Genomic DNA, 24,888 nt, shown 5'->3' with positions numbered 1-24,888 from the left:
GGGAGCTATAGCTATATGTCAACCGATTTCGACCAAATTTGGCTTACTTATTTTCAGGCCTAATTTGGTTGTATATGCAAAATTCCATACTATTCGGGCTGATATTACACGTTTGGTGCACAATAAAAGGCAAATCGGACGAAGATACATATGGGAGCTATATCAAAATTTTGACCGATTATCTCCAATTTCAATAGGGTTCGTCCTTGAGCCAAAAAAATGATCTGTGCAAAATTTGATCTGAATCGGACAATAAATGCGACCTGTGCTTTGTTTACAAAAATACATGGACAGACGGACGGACAGACAGGGGGACGGACATGCATAAATTGACTCAGAATGTGATTCTATGCAGATCATCAAAAGGAACTATGGGTCTATCTCGTTTCCTTTTGCCTGTTACAAACTAATGCACAAAGACATAATGCCCGGACCACCTTGTGGTGTAGGGTATAAATATTGGGTCAGAAAATCTAACATTTTTCCATATTCATCTCAGTTTTCTGGTTAAGAGAAATATTTAGATATAGCAAGTTGTAAAGAATCGCTGACTTGTTTGGCAAGTTATGACAGATTAAAATATTGGAAATTGTTACCCTTTGTGGTGGGTAAGGTACAAGAAGGGGTTCGCAGATATATATCATCTTCACAACTGATGTTGCGTTAGCAAAAATGTTTGTATGTGTGAAATTTAAAGAGAGTTGGATGCTTATTTCGCTTTCTTTCAGCGCTTTGTTTTCCAAAATCTTGAACCCTATGTGGGGCAGGTAGCAAAATAAATGGTCCGATCTCCACCATCTTTACAAGAGATCTTGTGTTGATGGAAATACTGAAATGTACCAAGGAATCGAATGTTAATTTCACGTTTTATGAGCTTCATGGATATTCAGAATTTTGACCCTTTGAGGTATCAGAAGGAGTGGACCGATATATCCCATCTTCAAAGCAGATATTGTGTTAGTAGATATATTTCGTTTTATCGTTTTAGGTATTCAAAACTTTGAACCCTTGTGGACGAGGTACCAGAAGGAATGGTCCGATTCCAACCATCTTTATAACAAATCGCGTGTTGATGGAAATATTGAGATGTGCCAAGTCTGAATGGAATCGGATGTCAATTTCGCGTTTGATGAGTTTCATGGCTATTCAAAATTTTGATCCTATGTGGGGGAGGTATTAGAAGGAGTGGACCTTTATATTCCCGGCGCCTTGGGTTAATACAATTATTGCGATGTTTGTAATGTGAAGACAATCGGACTCTTACATCACATTTTATAAGAGTTAAATTATTCAAAATGTCGACCCTTTATGGGGGAGGTACTTGATGAAGTGGACCGATATTGTCCATTTTCGCACAAGGCCTAGCACTGCTACAAATATTTGAAGTTGGAGCAAAATCGGATATATATATTTTTTTAATATTTCGACCTTTTCTGTTGGATGTACCAGAAGGAGTGGGTCCATACTGACCATCTCCGAACTCGATCTAAGTCTGATAACAATGTAACGCTGTACCAAGTTTGGACCAAATTGGACACTCCCTTCGAGAGTTATCGTGCGCATCAGCCATCCTGATAGACAGATGGACGGATGGACATGATAAGATAGACTCCAAATGTTCAGAAACGGATTTGTTCCAATGAGACCTAAGGTCTAAAACCGTTATTTCGATAAGACACGTTATGGTCGAACATATCGCAATATTCCATTCGGAAAATATTGAAAAAATGAGCTCGGGGTAAAACCATTGAAATTCTAAAAAGTGCAAGAACTTACACCGCAACGGAAAGAAAATTGACTCAAAAGAGCTAAAGAGTTGCTTGGCCGAAGTGGTGAATTCCGATGAGAAAACATTCGTTGTCCAGCAGTTTGTAAACAAACAAAATGATCGTGTTTACTTGCCAAAGAAGTCAGTTGAAAATGTGCACCATCGGTTGGCCACCAGAACTCAAGCGCCGGCCATGGTGATGGTGTGGGCCGCCATAATAGCCGGTGGTCGCTCTCCGCTTGTTTTAATCGACCGTAGCATCAGAATAAATGCCGAATATTATCCCGAAAATATTCTTTTTGACCTTGGACATTCCAACAGGACTCAACACGCACCACACAAGAATAGTTACAAAATGAGGCTCCTTGCTTCATTTCCAGCTCACAATGTCCACCGAAATCTCCGGATACCAATCCGTTGGATTATTGTGTCTGTATTTTGTATTTTGGAAAGCAAGGTTGGCACCAAAAAATACCAAAGTGTCGATCACCTCAAGCAAGCGCTTCACAGGGATTAGGCCAAAATACCGCAGTGTGACGGTTTCATTGGTCTTTTGAAGGTCATAATTCGTGCCAAAGGTGACCAATTCGAACAAATCTAAACTTATTCTACAATTTGATTCTATTTCCGACATTGTTTGCGTTCATTCAATAACATTTAAAAAAAATGTAAAAGTTATGGCGTTTTACTTTGTTGCCGTTTTTATTTCACCCTGTAAGGATCCTCAAAAGTAACCATGGGTTTATCTCGCTTCCTTCTCCCTATTAAAAACAAATGCACAAAGACATAATACCCATACCACTATGTGCTGTAGGGTATAAAAAGTAGTGACATGGCGACACATAACCCATGGTAAAATAATACAGGTTGCTGCATCAGCACATCGGACACTACAATAAATTGTCAAAGCATTTTGGGAAAGTACATTTTTGCGTAAAATGAAATGAAAAATGATTGTTAAAATGGCTGAAAAGGTAATATCGCAACAACCTCTGAATCGCATAATATAAGAAAACATTTAAAAATCAACTTATTTTTGCCGATATTTATACTATACAACACAAGGGTATTATGTTTGGACATATCTCCCATATATAACTTCGTCCCATTTACCTTTAATTGCGAGCCAAACGTCTAATATTTGTCCAAATGTGATGGAATTCGGCGCTTACGACCGAATTGAGTCTAGATGGTAGTATGCCAAATTTGGTGAAGATCGGTTCAGATATAGCTATAGCTCCCATATATACTGTTCATCCGATTTGTCATATTTGTTACCCACAGCCTTAATATGCACTCCGTAACAACGATATTCAGGGAAATATATCAAATACAGCTCAGAAATATCTTTGCCAAATCTTATCGAGATCGGATCCGATTTGGATATAGCTCCCATATATATTTTTATCCGATTTCAAATTAATTGTGCACCAAATGTGCAATACAAGTCCGAATTTAAAAGATACAAATGCTTCGGCATATTTAGTCCTTTGAACTTTAAATTATAATTATAATCATAGCGTGTATGATTGAATTCTTCCATAAAAACTTTTAATTGTTATGCGCAGCTCTACTAATTTAGCAAAGTGGTGTGGGGTATCATAAAGTCGGCTCGACTTTAAGACTTTCTTTACTGGTTTTTCAAAATCTTGAACCTTATGTGAAGAAATGGTCCGATCTCCTTCATATTTACAACAGATCTTGTGTTGATGGAAATATTGAGATGTGAAAAGTCTGAATGGAATCGGATGTTAATTTCGTGTTTTATGAGCTGAATGGATATTCAACATTTTGACTCTTTCTGGAGGAGGTACCAGAAGGAGTGGTCCGACATATCCCAACTTCCGAGCAGATCTTGTGTTAGTGTAAGTAGTGGGATGAGTGAAATATGAAGTGAACCGGATACTTATTTCGGATTTTATAATCGTTTTGATTATTCAAAACCTTGACCCTTTGTGGGGAAGATACCAGAAGGAATGGTCCGATGTCTACCTTATTTATAACAAATCTTGTGTTGATAAAATTATTGAGATGTGTCAAGTCTGAATGGAATCGGATGTTAACTTCGCGTTTTGTGAGCTTCATGGATATTTAAAATTTTGAACCCTTTGTGGGGGAGGTATTAGAAGGAGTTGACCGATATATTTCCGGCACCTTGGGTTAATAAAAATATTGCGATGTATGTAATGTGAAGACAATCGAACTCTCACATCACATTTTATAAGAGTTAAAATTATTCAAAATTTTGAGCCTTTGTGGGGGAGTCACTTAATGGAGTTGACCGATATTGTCCATTTGAGCACAAGGCCTAACACTGATACAAATATTTGAAGTTGAAGCAAAATCGGATTATCCCTTCTTTATCTGTGCAGTAAAATATTTTTTTTTTTTTGAATATTTCGACCTTTTGTGCTGGAAGTACCAGAAGGAGTTGGCCCATATTGCCCATCTTCGAACTCGATCTAAGCTTGAAAATAATGTTACTCTGTACCAAGTTTGGACCAAATTGGAGAGTTATCGTGCGCATCAGCCATCTTGACAGACAGATGGACGAACGGACATGATTAGATCGACTCCAAATGTTCTAAAACGGATTTGTTCCAAAGAGACCTAGGGTCTAAAACCGTTATTTCGATAAGACACGTTATGATCGAACATATCGCAATATTCCATTCGGCAAATATTGAAAAAAATGAGCTCGGGGTAAAACCATTGAAATTCTAAAAAGTGCAAGAACTTACACCGCAACAGAAAGAAAATTGACTCAAAAGAGCTAAAGAGTTGTCCAGCAGTTTGTAAACAAAAAATGATCGTGTTTACTTGCCAAAGAGGTCAGTTAAAAATGTGCACCATCGGTTGGCCACCAGAACTCAAGCGCCGGCCATGGTGATGGTGTGGGCCGCCATAATAGCCGGTGGTCGCTCTCCGCTTGTATTAATCGACCGTAGCATCAGAATAAATGCCGAATATTATCCCGAAAATATTCTGGAGGTTGTATTAAAGCCTTGGGCACGCAAACATTTTTTGCGTTCATTCAATAAAATTAAAGAAAAATGTAAAAATTATGGCGTTTGACTTTGTTGCAGTTTTTTATCTCACCCTGTAAGGATCCTTAAAAGTAACTATGGGTCTATCTCGCTTCCTTCTCCCTATTACAAACAAATGCACAAAGACATAATACCCTTACCACACTATGTGTTATAGGGTATAAAAAGTAGTGACATGGCGACACATAACCCATGGTAAAATAATACAGGTTGCCGCATCAGCACATCTGGCGCTACAATAAATTGTCAAAGCATTTTGGGAAAGTACATTTTTGAGTGAATCATTTTTAAGATTGTTAAAACGGCTGAAAATTTAATATTGCAAAACCTCTGAATGGTATAATATAAGAAAACATTTAAAAATCAACTTTTTTTGCAGATTTTTTTTATTTTTTTGACATAATCCCCTCTTCCTACATGGTAGCTTAGTCTGTAATTTACATTTTTTTTCAAACATTCATTATACTTTGATGTTTTCTCAGAACTTTTTTGGGTGATGGCACTTAGTCCAAAGAATGCCAACTTCTCCCTTTCTTCTCTCTCTCTCTCTCTCTCTCTCTCTCTCTCTCTCTCTTTAAACAACAAATATCGGTTAATGCACTAACCAATATCCAATGCTGTGTGTTAGTCAATGTATGATTTTGTTAAATATTTAATCTCCCATTCCATTTGTCTGATCAGTTAAACAAATAAAGCGCCTGCCCAAAGTCAAAGCTATACCGACTACAGTTGTTGCTCATTTTGAGAATGACAGATTCATAATATTTGATGTTTCGTTCAGGTTTTTCTCTGTTAGACATTTTATTGTTTTAGGGGAATTGTTGTTTTTGTTCCATCTGTTGTCAAATATTTAGCATACATCATCTGTAAAGCAAATAAATAGATGAAGAAGACGAAAAGAAAACAGACTTGAATCTTCTTAGTCAGGCTGTGGGTATTTTGAACAAACAAATCTACGACAAGACAAATATTGAACAATTTTTAATGTTTAGTATCGGTATTGAGTTGTGAAGTTATTTTCATATGCTTGGTGGGAGAAGATTTGAGAGATAAGTGGACAGTGTCTTGAAATAAAATGAAAAATATGGATTTTTGAGAAATGAAAATATATAGTATATATCCATGCATATAAAATATATTTCCATTTTTGAAAATTTTAAAATTTGAAAATAAAAAATACTGATTTAAAAAAAAAATTTGAACTGCCAAAATATTAAATTTTCCATTGGTGAAAATCATGAACAAAATAATGAAATAAGGGTTCTTAAGAAAATTTAACAAAGCATTTTTTGCTTTAAATTTTTAACTTATTTAATAATTTTCAAACCAAAGCTTAATCAAAAGTAACTAGAAAACAAATGTGCAAGTACATAAGGAGCTTAACGTCATGGCTAGGCATATTTGGTGACATTTCATAAAGGGATTACAGAGCCGCAATAAAATTCTGCCGTCGTTTTCCATTATAATTTGACATTAATATGCATAGCCATGACTTCATTTTTTATGTACTTGCACCTTTAGTTATTAAATATTTATTGTTATATTGTTTAAATTTTCTGTATTTGTCTTTTTATATAATACCCAGTTCACATGAAAAGTAATTTGTCCCCTAATAAAAATATTTTCCCAACTCCCACATACAATTGTTTATCTAACAACATTTTTTGTTCTTTGTACTATAAAACGATGATATTTAAAACTGCAAATTAAACCACCAAGGAAAAGACATAATAGGGGTGGATCGACTATATAAACTTTGGCTTTAGAGCAGTTATAATATGATTTCAGAGGGAGCAAATTTGGTGAAAATCGATTCAGAATTGGATATGCCTTCCATGTATTTGACAGAGATATTATTATTATATATACCAAATAAAATTGCTATGGAGTGCATGATATCACTTCGAGAAGGATTATATTAAAAGAATATATATCGGAGACGAGTTGCCCAAAATTGAAACGTACGTCCCGAAATTCACTCCATTTGGGCTGATATTAGTCATTATTTGCATAATAAACCTGCAATCGGTTGAAGAAATATATGGTAGCTATATCCAACTCTGAGCCGATCTCTATAAAATTTGACAAAGGTATAAGTTATCTGGTACCAAATATCATTGTTGTCGAAATTTGATATACTTGCTTCTAGACTGAATTCGGTGCTAAAATTCAGGTAATTTGGACTGAAGTTGGCCATTTGATCCTCACTTAACCCGAAATCGATTGAATATATATGTGGGAGCCGATGAACCGATTCTCACCAATTTCAATAGGGTTCGACCCAGAGTCAAACAAATATTTTTTGGAAAATTAAAATAAAAATAAAAAACAAGTAGAAAGACTGTAAGTTTGGCTGGGCCGAACTTTAAATACCCTCCACCATTGGGAACGAATTTGGAAATTATCATGTCATAAGAAATTACAAAATCCAAAATATTTTTATATTTTTTAAATTTTATTGAAGGAAAGCAAATGTCGGAAATAGCATCAAATTTTAGAATAAGTTTAGATTTGATCGAATTGGTCACCTTTGGCACGAATTATGGCCTTCAAACGGCCAATGAAACCGTCAGACGCTTCCCGAATGTTGCTCTGTGGTATTTTGGCTCATTCCCGGCGAAGCGCTTGCTTCGACACTTTGGTATTTTTTAGTGCCAACCTTGCTTTCCAAAATACTCCAGACACAATAGTCCAACGGATTAGTTTCGGTAGATTTTGGTGGAAATGAAGCGAGGAACCTCATTTGTAACCATTCTTGGGTTGCGCATGCTTAGTGCGATGCTGCTGAGTTCTTTTGGAATGTCCAAGGTCTGCGGCCAAAAGGTTTGCATGCCCAAGGCATCAATACACCCTCCATAATATTTTCGCGATAAAATTCGGCAGTTATTCTGATGCCACGGTCGATTAATACGAGCGGAGAGCGACCATCGGCTGTTATGGCTGCCCACACCATCACCATGGCCGGCGCTTGAGTTCTGGTGGACAACCGAAGGTGCACATTTTCAGCTGGCCTCTTTGGCAAATAAACACGATAATTTTTCTTGTTTACAAACTGCTAAACAACGAAAGTTTTGTCATCGGAGACGGATAAAATCAAATTCGGCAGTTCACCACTTTCGGCCAAGCGAAGCAACTCTTTAGCTCTTTTGAGTCTATTTTCTTTCTTTTGCGGTGTAAGTTCGTGCACTTTTTGAAATTTCAATGGCTTTACCCCGAGCTCATTTTTCAATACCTGCCTAATGGAATATTGCGATATGTTTAGCTCACGAGTCATTTTTCGGCTACTGCGACGCGGGTTTCAATCAAATCGCTTCTTTACTGTTCGAACCATTTCTGCTGATGTTGCTGTTTTCTTCAGTCCACTTCCTTGAAGTCATATCAAGGGAACGAGCGATGGTACGAGACACAAAACATTTATTCACATTTAAATCCTTGAGTGCTCTAACGATAGCCACTTGTGGTTTTCCAGCCAATTGTAAAGAAATCACATATCACGCTTGAATGCCATCACGAATAACTTTTTTTCTGGAAAATTCTCACCAAAATGCTTTGGTACGCTTGTAAACAATACAATGAGCTATTACTGGAAAAATTTTAACAGCTGTCGGACGAGAGGCTTCGAAATGACAGCAGTCTGAAGTTGGATGCAGTTTTTTCATCTTCTAAAATGTATATTTTGAGGTGTTACAAACGGAGTGACAAGCTAATAATATATCCTCCACTACTATGGTGGACGGTATAACAAAGTATTGGGATGAGCATACAATAATAATTAACAACAATTTAATCATTTTGTGTGGAGGTACCAGAAGGAGTGAGCCGATGAATTCTATATTGACATCAGATCTCATATATAACTATTGAAAATTGTAGCCCTTTGTGGGAGGAGATACCAGAAGGATATCTACCATCTTCACACCAGATCTTGTGTTGGAAGAAATAATGGAAATAGTGAAGATTAAAGAGAATCGGATGCTTACTACGTATTTTTAAGCGTTTTTGGGACAGGTACCAGAAGGAGTGAAGCGATATTGTCCATTTTCGCATCTGACTTAGCACCGACAGAAATCTTGGGAATAGCATCATTTGCACAAAATCAAATGATTCTTTCTCTTCCTATGAGGAACATTATTTTCTATGAAAATTTTGACCTTTTGAGGGGGAGGTACCAGAAGGACTCGACCGATATTGCCCATTTCCGAACTCTATCGAAATTTTTTTCTTTTAGGTTTTCGATTTTTTTTCATGGTTTGGCACCACCGTGCCTCATACCAGACGATAGGTGTTTATTTTTCACACAGTTTGTACAAAAGTAAATTGTTCGAAAATAATCTATTACCTCGCGGTACTAAAGCAACAAAAACAATTTGAAGATTCATTAAGCTTGAAGAAAATTCACAAGAACAACAGCTTAGTTTTTTATACCCTCCACCATACTATGGAGGGTATATTAACTTTGTCATTCCGTTTGTAACTCCCCGAAATACTCATGTCAGACCCAACAAAGTATATATATTCTTGATCAGCGTATAATTCTGAGACGATTTAGCCATGTCCGTCTGTCTGTCCGTCTGTCTATTGTAATCACCCTCTCTTTCGAACGAATTGAGATAGATTGCTAAAATTTTGCACACATGTTTATTTTTCCAGTAGGCAGGTTAAGTTCACAAATGGGCCATGTAGGTCCACGTTTTCATATAGGCCCCATATAACGGTACCTTCCGATATTCGGTATTTTGATAATTTTAGCGACATTATTCACCGGAATAGTTTCAAATTTGGTATTTAAAGTTCGTAATAGATACTACAGCCTAAGACAGAATATTGTCTGTGTAGGTCCATGTCTTCGTATAGCTCCCAAATAACGGTACCTCCCTATATTCGGTATTTTGACGATTGTAGCAACATTATTCACCGGAATTGTTTCAAATTTGGTATTTAAAGTTCGTAATAGATACTACAGCCTAAGACAGAAATTTGTCTGTGCAGGTCCATGTCTTCATATAGCCCCTATATAACGGTACCTTCCGATATTCGGTATTTTGACGATTGTAGCGACATTATTCACCGGAATTGTTTCAAATTTGGTATTTGAAGTTCGTAATAGATACTACATCCGAAAACAGAAAATTGTCTTTGCAGGTCCACGTCTTCATATAGCCCCTATATAACGGTACCTACCGATATTCGATATTTTGATGATTTTGGCGACATTATTCACCGGAATAGTTTCCAATTAAGTATTTAGAGTTCGTAATGGGAACTACAGTCTGTGACAGAAAATTACGTATGCAGGCCCAGGTCTTCGTATAGGTCCCATATATCAGTACCTCCCTATATTCGGTATTTTGACGAGTTTAGGTACAATACCCACCGAAATTGTTTGAGATGTCGTATTTCAAGCTCGTAATGGATGCTACAGCCTGAGACAGAAAATTGTCTATCCTGGTCCAGGTCTTCGCACAGCTCCGATATAACGGTACCTCCCTATATACGATATTTTGATGATTTTAGCTACATTATCCACCGTTTATTTCAAGTTTTCAAATTTGAATATGGTAGTGGCTTATGACAAACAACGCCTATGTAAGTCCACGTCGTATAGACCTTAATATAACGGCTATATTCCGTATTTTTAAAATTTTAACAGAATTTTTTAAGGATTTTTTTTTCTTAAATTTTTCCAAATTCGTTGGAAATGGTGGAGGGTATTCAAAGTTCGTCCCGGCCGAACTTACTGCTTTTTAACTTGTTCCTTTTGCTGTGGTTCTGCGACAAACATCATTGTCAGTTTGAACTGATGAGTAGTCATTGTCGTCAAAATCATTATCAATTGATGTTTGATTTTCTAACATTTTCACAGCCATAAGGGAAAGGTAATTCAAAATTTCAAGGACTTGATTTCCAATTCCACCTTGAGAATTTAAAAAATAAATGTATATTTTTTAATTTTCCCATAAATTTTATACAGAAATCTTTTCTCCTGACGGTGTGTCGCAACATATGGTTGGCCATGGAATTTTGTATTTTATTTTTCTTTCAAAGGATTTGATATCTGAAATGTTGTGATGATGGTGACCATCTCTTGCAGTTATTGCTTAGATGGTAGGCTCTTTGGTCATTCATTTTCTTTCTCCATGAGTTCACAGATGATTTTGTTATTGCTGTTGTTTCTGCTGATGCAGAAAAATTGAATTGACCGGCATGGCTTATAGGTTTTTTGTTGGTTTCCCGCTTAAGCTGTCATTGATTGTTTATCTAAAATACGAAAAATCTTAAATGAATTCTGATGACAGTTTGTATCAGCATCAAAAGCCGTAACAACAGAAATTCGAAGCAAAAAAAACGAAAAACCAAAAAAACATAAACATCGTTCGAATGTGGCAGCGGTTACGGCGGCATTTTGCAACATTTCAAGCAGCTCAATTCGCTTAAATAAACGTGCGCTCATATCTCAACTCGCAGAGTTCAAAACAACAAAAAACAATTTATTGTGTTGCGGTTTTGGTCGCTCGCTCGCTCGCTGTTTTTTTTTTGTTTTCGACTCCTTTGCAGTCCATTGGAGATTGAATATCTTTTCAAAACGGCAGTGGTGTCATTATAAGTCACCAACTTGAAGTCGCAGTTGAACAGACAGATGCTTGTCCAAAAGTATTAAAGTTAAAGTCAGTTATAGGAGAACTAAACAGCAACAGCAACAACAACAACAAGCGAACGAAAACCCATCAAAATAAGCGAATACCAAAACTAGAGACACATTTTGAAATGAATTTCAGTTGATAATATTTGGATAGATGGCTAGATATTGATGGCATTTCCTGTCCAACAAAGTTGCCAAGATAAAGGTTTGAATGTTTTTTATGGTTTTGATTGCTGAAAGAATTAAAAGGAAATGAGGGAAGTGAAAAGAGGAACTACAATGTCCAATTGATACAATAAGTGCAATAAGTTGAGTGCTTTATTCCATAATTTTCTTATGAGAATTATATTCAATAGCAAGTGGCGCCCAATTACTACTACCCCTTTTTATAACCTCCACCATAGTTCGGAGGGTATATTAAATTTGTCATTCCGTTTGTAACACCACGAAATATGAATTTTAGAACCCACAAAGTATATATATTCTTGATCAGCATAAAATTCTATGTCGATTTAGCGATGTCCTTCCGTCTAACCGCCTGTCCGTCTGTGGAAATCAGTCTAGATTCCTAATGAATTGAAGTGTATTGATAAAATTTTACTCAAATGTATATTATGTCTGCAGGACTTTTGACATTGAAAATGGGCCATGTAGGTCCACGTTTTGGTATAGCTCCCATGTAACGGTACCTCCCGATATTCGGTATTTTAATGATTTTAGCGACAATATTCAAAGGAATTTTTTTCAAATTTGGTATTTGAAGTTCGAAATGGATACTACAGCCTAAGACAGATAATGGACCATGTAGGTTCGCGTCTTCGTATAGCTCCCATATAACGGTACCTCCCTATATTAGGTATTTTGACGATTGTAGCGACATTATTCACCGGAATTGTTTCAAATTTGGTATTTGAAGTTCGTAATGGATACTACAGCCTAAGACTGAAAATTGTCTGTGCAGGTCCACGTCTTCGTATTGACCCAATATAACGGTACCTCCCAATATTCGTTATTTTGATGATTTTAGCTACATAATTCACCGAATTTTTTAAGTTTCGCATTTGAATATTGTAATTGCTTATGACAAAAGTTACATATGCAGGTCCATGTCATCGTATAGACCCTAATATAACTTTTACATTTGGTATTTTTAAGATTTTAACAGAATTTTTAACAGATTTTATTTTTTTGAAAATTTACCAAATTCGTTCCAAATGGTGGAGGGTATTCAAAGTTAGGCCCGGCCGAACTTACATTTTTTTACTTGTTGTTGTTTTTTTTTTTTTTTTTGGTTTTGATTGCTAAAAGAATCGGGAGGAAATGAAGGAAGTGAAAAGAGAAACCATTATGTCAAATTGCTTTGTTACAACTAAGTATAACAGGAGAGGAAATTCGCACCATATCGTATCATGTGAAAACTTGAGGAGTAGGGTCGATGTGAGTAGGTAGTCTTGGGAGTGTGTAATAGGTAGTCTTGGGAGTGTGTAGTAGGTAGTCTTGGGAGTTTTCGAATTGTATACTTATGTGCAAGAAAATTACAAAATGGTACTAAATTTGGTACAATTGCATTGAACAGGGTGAGATAACAACAAAGTCAAATGCCATAATTTTTTTTAAAGTTGATTCAAAAGCAAAACATGTCGGAAATAGCATCAAATTTTAGAATAAATTTAGATTTGTTCAAATTGGTCACCTTTGGCACGAATTATGGCCTTCAAACGGCCATATACGCTGTCCGAATGTTGCTCTGCCGTATTTTTGCCCATTCCCGGCGAAGCGCTTGCTTGAGGTGAACGACACTTCCTTTCCTTGCTTTCTAAAATACTCCAGACACAATTGTCCAACGGATTCGTATCCGGAGATTTTGGTGGCCATTGTGCACTGGAAACGAAGCGAGAAACCTAATTTTGTAACCATGCTTGGGTGGCGCGTGCTGAGTGCGATGGTCCTGAGTCCTGTTGGAATGTCCAAGGTCTGTGGCCAAAATGTTTGCGTGAACGAGGCTTTAATACACCCTCCAGAATATTTTCGCGATAATATTAGACATTTATTCACCACCATTGTGACTAACCGAAGGTGCAAATTTTCAGCTGATCTCTTTGGCAAATAAACACGATCATTTTGTTTGTTTACAATCTGCTGGACAACAATGTTTTTTCATCGGAGAAATCCAAATTCGGCAGTTCGGCCAAGCGAAGCAACTCTTTAGCTCTTTTTAGCCTATTTTCTTTCTGTTGCGGTGTAAGTTCTTAAACTTTTTGGAATTTCAAAGGCTTTACCCCGAGCTCATTTTTTAATATTTGCCGAATGGAATATATCTCAGTTCACGATCGACTCGGGTTTCGATCAAGTCGCTCCTTTACTTTTCGAACGCTTCTAGTACCACAGTAACGATGATACGAGACACAAAAGATTTATTCACATTTAAATGGTGGAGTGCTCTAACGATAGCCATTTGCGGTTTTCCGGCCAAATACAACGACAACACGCTATCACGAATAACTTTTTTCTGGAAAATTCTTACCAAAATGCTTTTGTACGCTTGTGAACAACATAATGAGCTGTCACTGGCATAATTTTTACAGCTGTCGGACGAGTGGCTTAGAAATCACAGTAGTCTGAAGTTGGTTGCAGTTTTTTCATCTCAACCTGTATGCTACTAAATTTCGTAGAATTTGTTCTTATGCGAACCGACTTGAAACATGGAAACTTGGAATATTGAAATTTAGAATTAGGGTTAGAGTGGAAGTGTAGGATCGTGGCATATAGGTAGTTTTTAAAGTCCGAACATATGTGTACTAAATGGTACTAAATTTGGTACCATTTATATTTTGGGGCAAACGATAGAGTTGGAATTCTGAAATTTGAAAATAATGTTACAATTGCATTGTGAGATTGGTGTATGCAATAAGCTTTGGAAATTCGTACTTATTTCGATTTAGGTGAAGCAATAGGGCTGGAATCCTGAAATTTGGAAATACGACGTGGACCTACATAAGCATTGTTTGTCATAAGCCATTACCATATTAAAACTGAAACTTGAAATTAACGGTGAATAATGTAGCTAAAATCATCAAAATATCGTATATAGGGAGGTACCGTTATATCAGAGCTGTGCGAAGTCCTGAACCAGCTAGACAATTTTCTGTCACAGGCTGTAGCATCCATTACGAACTTCAAATACGACATCTCAAACAATTTTGGTGGGTATTGTACCTAAAATCGTCAAAATACCGAATATTGGGAGGTACCTTTATATGGGGGCTATACGAAGACGTGGACCTGCATATATAATTTTCTGTCACAGACTGTAGTTCCCATAAAGAACTTCAAATACCAAATTTGAAAAAATTCCGTTGAATAGTGAAGCTGAAATCATCAAAATACCGAATATTGGGAGGTACCGTTATATGAGGGCTATACGAAGACGTGGACCTGCACAGACAATTTTCGTTCATAGGCTGTAGTATCCATTACGAACTTTAAATACCAAATTTTAAACAATTCCGGTTAATAATGTCGCTAAAATCATCAAAATACCGAATATAGGAAGGTACCGTTATATGGGGGCTATACGAAGACGAGGACCTGCACAGATAATTTTCAGTCTTAGGCTGTAGTAACCATTTCGAACTTCAAATACCAAATTTAAAATAATTCCGGTAAATAATGTCGCTAAAATCATCAAAATTCCGAATATCGGGAGGTACCGTTATATGGGGGCTATATGAAAACGTGGACCTCCATGGCCCAATTACGAACTTAACCTGCCTAATGGAAAAATAAACATGTCTGCAAAATTTTAGCTTTCTGTCTCGATTTGTTCGAAAGATAGCGTGATTACAACAGATATACAGACTGACAGACAGACAGGCGGACATCGCTAAATCGACATAGAATTTTACGCTGAACAAGAATATGTATACTTTGTTGGGTCTTACATGAGTATTACGAGGAGTTACAAACGGAATCACAAAGTTAATATACCCTCCATAGTATGGTGGAGGGTATAAAAAGGTCTAACATAAACTGTTGGAACGAATCTAAAATTGTAGGGTTGACTTTTGGCTGACAAAGTAGCGGTCGCTTGCTACAACAAGTAGCAAGTAAAAAAGCAGTAAGTTCGGCCGGGCCGAACGTTGAATACCCTACACCATTTGGAATGAATTAGGGGATTAAAAAAATTAATTCCATTAAAAAATTTGCTAAAATCTTAAAAATACCGAAAATCGTAAGGTGCCGATATATTGGGGGGATATACGATATTGTGGACCTATACAGACAAATCTATGTCTGGGGTAGAATTTCAGACCATTCCGTTGAAAATTGTGGCTAAAATCAGCAAAATACCGAATATTGGGTGTACAGTTATATTTGGGCTATACGATATCGTGGAGCTATATAGACAATTATCTTTCAGGGAGTGAAGTGCTCACAAAGAACTCCTTGTGTAGAATTTCAGACAATTTCCTTAAAAAATGTGGCTAAAATCATCAAAATATCGAATATCGGGAGGTACCGTTATATGGGATAGACAAATCTATAACCGGGAGGTAAAGTACTCACAAAGAACTCCATGAGTAGAATTTCAGGCAATTCCGTTGGAAAATATGTCTAAAATCATCAGACTACCGAATATCGGGGGTACCGTTATGTGGGGACTATACGGTATCGTAGACTTATATATAATTCTCTTCCAAGGGATAAGGTAATCACAATGAACTCCTTGTGTGGAATTTCAGACAATTCCATTTAAAAATGTGGCTCATAATACCGAATATCGGGGGTACCGTTATATGGGGGCTATACGATATCGTGGAGCTATATAGACAATTCTCTTTCAGGGGATAAAGTACTCACAAGGGACTCCTTGTGTGGAATTTCAGACAATTCCATTGAAAAATTCCGATTTCGATCAAATTTGGCATACTTATTTTCAGTCCTAATTTGGTTGGAAGTGCAAAATTTCATACTATTCGGACTGATATTACACGTTTGGTGCACAATAAAAGGCAAATCGGACGAAGATATATATGGGAGCTATATCTAAATTTTTACCGATTATCTCCAATTTCAATAGGGTTCGTCCTTGCGCCAAACAAATCTTGTTTGCAAAGTTTCATCTCAATCGGATAATAAATGCGACCTGCATTTTGTTCACAAGAATACATGGACAGACGGACGGACGGACGGACGGACGGACGGACGGACGGACTGACATGCACAAATCAACTCAGAAAGTGATTATATGCAGATCATCAAAAGGAACTATGGCTCTATCTCGTTTCCTTTTTGCCTGTTACAAACAAATGCACAAAGACATAATACCCTGACCACCTTGTGGTGTAGGGTATAATAAACATTTTTAACTTTTGTGGGGCAGATACCAGAAGGACCGTGCCGATATATCTCATCTTTAATGCAGATCTGTTATCGAATACAGTAATACAGGTACGAGGAAAGTTTGAAGAAAATCGGGGTATAATTTAGCTTTCTATTGGAGTTACAATTAGGGCAGAACGAATGGTATCGTCGATTTTCGTATATAAGCTAATTATTATAGGAATATTACACTTCGCATGGCTTTGTCGAATCCTTGTATCTTGAAACGTCTTCGATGTAATAATGATTTAAAAATTATCTGCATTATGCATATACCATATCCAAATACCTTTGGACTTAATAAACCAGAGTCGGAGTCTTGTTCTATGAAAATATGAAATTAAAAATATATTCTTTATAAAATTTTTCATTTGAAATTTCCTTCATTTCCTCAGATTTCATTGCCCCGATTCGAAATGTAACAATGTGTCCATCGTTCCGTTCGCAGAATGAATTGAAAACCCATCCAAATCAACTCAAAACGACAACATGGATAAACATTTTTCATTTAACACATTTATGTGGTTTTTATTGTTGATGTTGTTGTTACTCCGCGACAGATTATGTTTGCATTTGCATGCTATTTTGGTTAAATAATGCTGCCGAACATTTTTCGATGTTTTCGTGATGACTGTCTCAGCCTCATTTTACCATAATTAAGTTATCCCTCTTTCGTTCGTTCGACCATCTTCAGCAGGTTTGTTTTTGTCGTTTTTCACCCTGCTAGCTAGCCAGCTTACGAAGAATCCACCAAGAGGCGCTAAGATCAAACGAAGTGAAACGAAAAAAAAACTAAAAACCTGAAGTGTTGTTTTTTATTTGAGTTTTGATATGCGCATGCGCAACATTATTGACGTCGATATGAGAGCCATAAATTGTATGTTGGCGTTGTTTGGGTTCCTTATATGTTGTCCCTCGATGGAAGCAAACAAATAAACAAACAGACTTATACATACCCACACACACCTAGATATACTCTGTTACCATACCTGCCAGCCAGCCTGCCTGCCATTCATCTATCTAGTCATCCATCCATATATGCATACATTGATTCGTTCACCCATCCATTTCGGTGTCTGTCCGATGTTACTCTCCACTATCTGCTAGTCCATCTGTCTGTCTGTCCGTCCGTCCGTCCACTCGTTCGCTTTTTACGTGTTCAAGTCAAAATGTATTAATATGGCAATTTAAAACTAATTGCTGTTGTTAAATAAGTCTTAATAAGTAACGTTTACACCAGGTACGAAACGTTTTTTGGTTTCATTTTCAATATCAGGCCAAGATGGTGGAGATATTCTCTCCGAAGTATGGCATATTTGTGTGATTTTTTTTTTTTTTTGGTTGCGTTGGCTCACACCATCATTGCGACCAGTTATGGTGTGAAATGCATATTTTAATATTTATGAGACTCATGGGAAAAGGGACATATTTCGTTTGGGTAGACAAATTAGTGTGGTGAACAAAGCGGAGAGATTTTGTTGTTACTACAATTTTTCATTCAGGACAACCTTGAGACTCTTCTCAGGGAAAAGAAAAAGGTTTTCTCATAGAAGAGCCGAAGGTCTTCTCATGAAAGACCAAAAGGTCTTCTCTAGAAGACAAAAAAGGTCATCTCTAAAAAGGGCCTCATAGAAGACAGGAAGATGGTATTCTCATCGAAGACAGGAAGTTTGTCTTCTCATAGGAAAGCAGATGAGGTCTTCTCAAAGAAGACCAGGTGAGGTCCTCTTTAAGAAGAGCAGATGAGGCCTTCTTAAAGAAGAGGAGAAGCTTAGAAAATCAGAAGGTCTTCTCATAAAAGGCTGGAGGAAGTTTTTCCATAGGAAACACGAAGATGCTCTTCTTATAGAAGACCAGAAACTGTTCTTCTCATAGAAGACCCAAAGATTGCCTTCTCATAGACCACTCGAAGGTCTTCTTCTCATAGAAGATACGAAGATGGTATTCTCATAGAAGAGCCGAATATGACTCGTTCATAGAGGACCAGAAGGTTTTCTTATTGAAGACCGGACCTCTTCCGGTCTCAAAGAGGAGTAGAAGGTCTTCCCATGGAAGGGCAGAAGGTCTTTTCATAGAAGATCAAAAATGGGCTTCACATAGAAAACCCGAGGATGGTCTTTTAGTGGGAAACACGAAGATGGTCTTCTCATAAAAAAACCAAACGATGTTCTGCTCCACGAAGACCAGAAGAGGTCTTCTCAAAGAGGAGCAGCGGGTATTTTCAGAGAAGAGCAGCAGGTATGTTCAGAGAAGAGCGAAAGGAATTCTCAGAGAAAAGTAACAAGTCTTCTCAGAGAAGAGCAGTAGGTCTTTTCTATGAAGAGCTGAAGGTCTTCTCTCTGAAGAGCTGAAGGTCTTCTCTCTGAAGAGCTGAAGGCCTTCTCCCTGAAGAGCTGAAGGTCTTCTCTCTGAAGAGCTGAAGGTCTTCTCTGTGAAGAGCTGAAGGTCTTCTCTGAGAAGCCGAAGGCCTTCTCTCTGAAGAGACGAAGCGGCATTCGCATAGAAAATCCGAAGATAATCTTTTATTGAAAACCCGAAGGTGATTATCTCACTGAAGATCCGATGGTGGTCTTCTCATAGAAGACGACGAGAAGGTGGTCTCCTCATAGTAGACGACCCGAAGGTGGTCTTCTAATAGAAGACAACCCGAATGTGGTCTTCTCATAGAAAACGGCCAGAAGGTGGTCTTTTCATAGAAGACGTCCCGAAGGTGGTCTTCTTATAGAAGACGACCAGAAGGTAGTCTCCTCGTCATAGAAGACCAGAAGGTGGTCTTCTCGTCATAGAAGACCAGAAGGTGGACTTCTCGTCATAGAAGACCAGAAGGTGGACTTCTCATCAATAAAGACCAGAAGGTGGTCTTCTCATCATTTAAGGTCATAAGGTGGTCTTCTCATCAAAGAAGACCAGAAGTTGGTCTTCTCATTATAGAGTCCCAGAAGGTGGTCTTCTTATCATAGGAGACCAGAAAAGATAGTCTTCTCATCATTTAAGGTCATAAGGTGGTCTTCTCATCAAAGAAGACCAGAAGTTGGTCTTCTCATTATAGAGTCCCAGAAGGTGGTCTTCTTATCATAGGAGACCAGAAAAGATGGTCTTCTCATCATAGAATATCAGAAGACCAGAAGACTCATCATAGAAGACCAAAAGGTGGTCTTCTCATCATAGAAGACCAGAAGGTGGTCTTCTCATCATAGAAGATCAGAAGACCAGAAGACTCGTCATAGAAGACCAGAAGGGGGTCTTCTTATCATAAAAGACCGGAAGGTGGTGTTCTCCAGACCAAATAATGTTGTTCTCCTAGATTACCAAATGGTAGTCCTAGCAGGCCAAATAATGTTGTTCACCCAGAAGTCCACAGGGTGGTCTTCTCCTAGAATACCAAAAGATTTCCTAGAAGACCAAATGGTGGTCATCTCATAGAAGACCAAATAATGATGTTATCCTAGAAGACCAAATGATGGTCATCGCATAGAAGACCAAATAACGATGTTATCCTAGAAGACCAAATGGTGGTCTTCTCCTAGAAAACTAAATGGTGGTCTTCTCCTAGAAGACCAAATTTTGGTCTTCTCCTTGAAGGCTAAATAGTGGTTTTCTCATATAAGGCCACATGGCGTGGTCTTTTCCTAAAAGACCATAGATGAGGAAGAGGTCTTCTTATTGAAAAGAGGGCAGTTAATTAATAGAAGAGCAGAAGATTTGCTCATTGAAGAGTAAAAAATCTTCTAATAGATGATGATGAGGAGATCTTCTCATTGAAGAGCAGGGGGTCTTCCTTTAGAAGAGCAGAAGTTTTCTCATCGAATAACTTACAACTGAAAAAGCTCTCTCTTTATAACTTAAAAGCTTACTTCCATAATGAAAGATGGGCGAACAAATATTACAAGATCACTCTCGTCAACAACTGGAAGTCTTAATTGTGGGTTTATAGGGTATAACGAATCTTATGAGTTATAAACATAATGAACTTTTATAAAATATTTAATTATTAACATGTATAACGCAGAATCGGGAGTGGCATTCGATATTAAAAAATGTATTGAAAACTTTCTTTTGATTGAAAAATTAATTAATTTATCACAACGCTGTGGAACAAAGTTAAGCTTTTGCATAATAAGGCCATGCGATAAATAATTTCAGTTTTTTTTTCGGAATTCATCCATCCATTAACAAAATGTCACAATGGACTTCTGGTTTTGAATTTTTCACCTAAATTTCAATGTATATTTCCCCTCCGCCCCTCTTTTATTTGGCATTAATAGCCCACATATTTTATGCAAATTTAGTATTGATTTGTCATCATCGTCGGTCCCATCATCATGAGACCATAGATGGATGGATGGCTAGATGGATGGTATGGTATGGCATGGCAGAAACTCTGGTGATGGTGGTCGTCCATATCATTGTTGTGAACAATAGAAAACACCATTAATTAATTATGTTAATCGCCATTCATTCGTTTTTAAAAGCTTTTGTGTTCACCTCCCCCTTTATTTTTTTGTTGGTGATTTTGGAAATCCAGATTAATTTGTTGTCTTCGTTAATGATCTATAGAAAATGCTGTTCGACATTTTTGGATTGGTGTTTTCGGTTTTGTTTCGTTTTATTTTTTTCTCTCTTTGATGGTGGCTACCGATTGTAGTAGCTAAATCTGTTTCTTTTCCCCCATTGTGTTCATGACGAGATTTCCGAAAATAAAATATGAATTTAATTTAATTTTTTTCAATTTCTTTATGAAAATCACAGTCGGTAATAATGGCTTCATAAAATAGGGTATTAACATATGAAATGAAGTTATTAAGCACTAATAAACGTTCGGCGGATCATCATCTATATATTTAAAGATTTAAGTCATTCCAAACAAAAGACTTAAGACACAAACGCGTCGTTTTTTTTTTTTGTATTAATAACAACAAACATGGTTTCGAGCAGGAATTTATGGCGAAATCTCTTAACTCGCCAGCTACTTTAATTAGTCTAATCAAAATAATTTGACATTTACTACAATATATTGGAGAACAATATCACACATAAATTGGAAATTTGGAAATGAAAGTTGAAAACTTGTTTGGCTTTCCATAAAAGAGGTTCATAACTTCAAAAGTTTGTTTTAAAGGGAAATAGTTTTCTGGAAAATGTGAAACGTATTTATGCATAAAGGCAATGTATCTGGTTATCATCAATGACCCACCAGAAATATATTTCTTAATCAATAAACACATATGAGCCTCATAGAAACTACTGGAGTCTCAACAACCATGGCTATAGGACTGTCAATACGTTCATATGTCTGTCTGATGGGAGAACGATTACGCTCGAATGGACCTTTTAATTTAGTCTTAATTTTGCGGAAACTTTATACTTTTTTATCGAAATTATATGGAGTTCAAGAAACGGACACAAGCGGCTACCTTAATTTTCAGCCTCGTGAGTCTGTCCGTCTGTTGTAATCACGCTATCTTTCGAACGAATTGAGATAGAAGGTTAAAATTTTGCACACGTGTTTATTTTTTCAGTAGGCACGTTAAGTTCGTAAATGGGCCATGTAGGTCCACGTTATGATATAGCCCCCATATATAAGTACCTCCAGATATTCGGTATTTAATAATTTTAGCCACATTATTCACCGGAATTGTTTCAACTTTGGTATTTTAAGTTCGAAATGGATACTACAGCCTATGACAGAAAAGCGTCTGTTCAGGTCCACGTCTTCTTATAGCCCCACACAACAGTACTTCCCGATATTCGGTATTTTGATGATTTTATCGACATTATTTACCGGAATTGTTTCAAATTACGTATTTGGAGTTTGTAATGGGAACTACAGTCTGTGACAGAAAATTACCTATGCAGATCCAGGTCTTCGTATTGGCCCCATATATCAGTACCTCCATATATTCGGTATTTAGACGAGTTTAGGTACAAAACCCACCGAAATTGTTTGAGATGTCGTATTTGAAGTTCGTAATGGATGCTACAGCCTGCGACAGAAAACTGTCTATGCTGTTCCAGGACTTCGCACAGCTCCGAAATAACGGTACCTCCCTTTATACAATATTTTGATGATTTTAGCTACATTATTCACCGTTTATTTTAAGTTTCGAATTTGAATACGGTAATGGCTTATGACAAACAATGTCTATGTAGGTCCACGCCGTATAGACCCCAATATAACGGCTATATTCGGTATTTTGAAAATTTTAACAGAATTTGTTAAAGATTTTATTTTTGAAAATTTCCAAATTCGTTCCAAATGGTGGAGGGTATTCAAAGTTCGGCCCGGCCGAATTTACTGCTTTTTAACTTGTTCTACCTCTTGCTTCGGGGGTCAACATTTTGAATGCAATATGTATTGCTGATTACAATCGCAGTTATATGGCTACAAAGGGTATACGGGTGACAATCTGCAACAAAGTCAAAAGCCACAACTTTTATATATATTTTATTTTCAATTTTATTTAATGAAAGCAAAAAATGTCGGAAATAGCATCAAATTTTAGAATAGGTTTAGATTTGTTCGAATTGGTCACCTTTGCCACGAATTATGGCCTTCAAACGACCAATGAATCCGTCACACGCTGCCCGAATGTAGCTCTGCGGTATTTTAAAACATTCCCGGCGAAGCGGGACTTGCTTTCCTAAATACTCCAGACACAATAGCCCAACGGATTGGTATCCGGAGATTTTTGTAGCCATTGTGCGCTAGAAATGAAGCGAGGAACCTCATTTCGTAACCATTCTTGGTAGGCGCGTGCTGAGTGCGATTGTGCTGTATACTGTTGGAATGTCTAAGGTCTGCGGCCAAAATGTTTGCGTGCCCAAGGCTTTAATACACCCTCCAGAATATTTTCGCGGTAATATTCGGCATTTATTCTGATGCCACGGTCGATTAATACGAGCGGAGAGCGACCATCGGCTTTTATTGCGGCCCACACCATCACCATGGCCGGTGCTTGAGTTCTGGCGGCCAACCGAAGGTGCACATTTTCAGCTGACCTCTTTGGCTGTTTATATGCCGATCATTTTGTTTGTTTACAAACTGCTGGACAACGAATTTTTTATCATGGGAGAAAATCAAATTCGGCAGTTCACCTCTTGTTAGCTCTTTTGAGTTTTCTGTTGCGGTGTAAGTTCTTGTACTTTTTGGAATTTCAATGGCTTTATCCCGAGCTCATTTTTATATATTTTTGGGAATGAAATATTGCGATATGTTCAACTCATAGCCATTTTTCGGCCACTGCGACGTGGGTTTCGATCATGTCGCTTTTCAAACCATTTCCGTCCACTTCCTTGACGTCGGGTTACGCTACCAGTATCATGGGAACGAGCGATGGCACGAGACACAAAAGATTTATTCACAGTTAAATGCTTGAGTGCTCAAATATAAATAAATCACACTATCACACTGGAATTTCATCACGAATTACTTTTTTTCTGGAAAATACTAACCAAAATTCTTTTGTACGCTTGCAAAATAATATAATGAACTGTCACTGGAATAATTTAACAGCTGTCGGACGAATGGCTTAGAAATGACAGCAGTCTGAAGTTGGTTGTAGTTTTTTAATCTCACCCTGTATGTCATTTGATAGGCTAAAATGTTCCTCATTGCAATAATGTTTTTAGAGCATAGGTCTCTGTGAACGAATTCGTTTCAGGAGATTTCGAGTCGGAGATGGACAATATAGGTCCACTCTTTCTGATACCTACCCTACAAAAGATCGAACTTTTCAAAACAAGTAAAATGTATCAGTCGGTTTTGCCGACAGATGTATACCCCCAGCCTTGAGTTATGATTATTCAAACTGTTGACCCCTTATGGGGGAGGTTCCGAAACAGTTGGCCAATATTACCCAATTCGTATCTGACCTAAGATATCGACTACTACCTACACTGATATGATAAAATATGTGAAAAATTTTGGAAAATGTGGAAATATGCGTGAAGTAACAGATAATGGAAAATATCGGTCCACTCCATCAATACATCTTCCTCAAATTTTGAATAATTATAACTCTTATAAAATATTATGTAAGAGTCCGACTGTC

This window comes from Musca domestica, unplaced genomic scaffold, assembly GCF_030504385.1.
Source record: "Musca domestica strain aabys unplaced genomic scaffold, Musca_domestica.polishedcontigs.V.1.1 14, whole genome shotgun sequence".
Lineage (NCBI taxonomy): Eukaryota > Metazoa > Arthropoda > Insecta > Diptera > Muscidae > Musca > Musca domestica.
Note: the sequence above shows the minus strand (reverse complement) of the source record.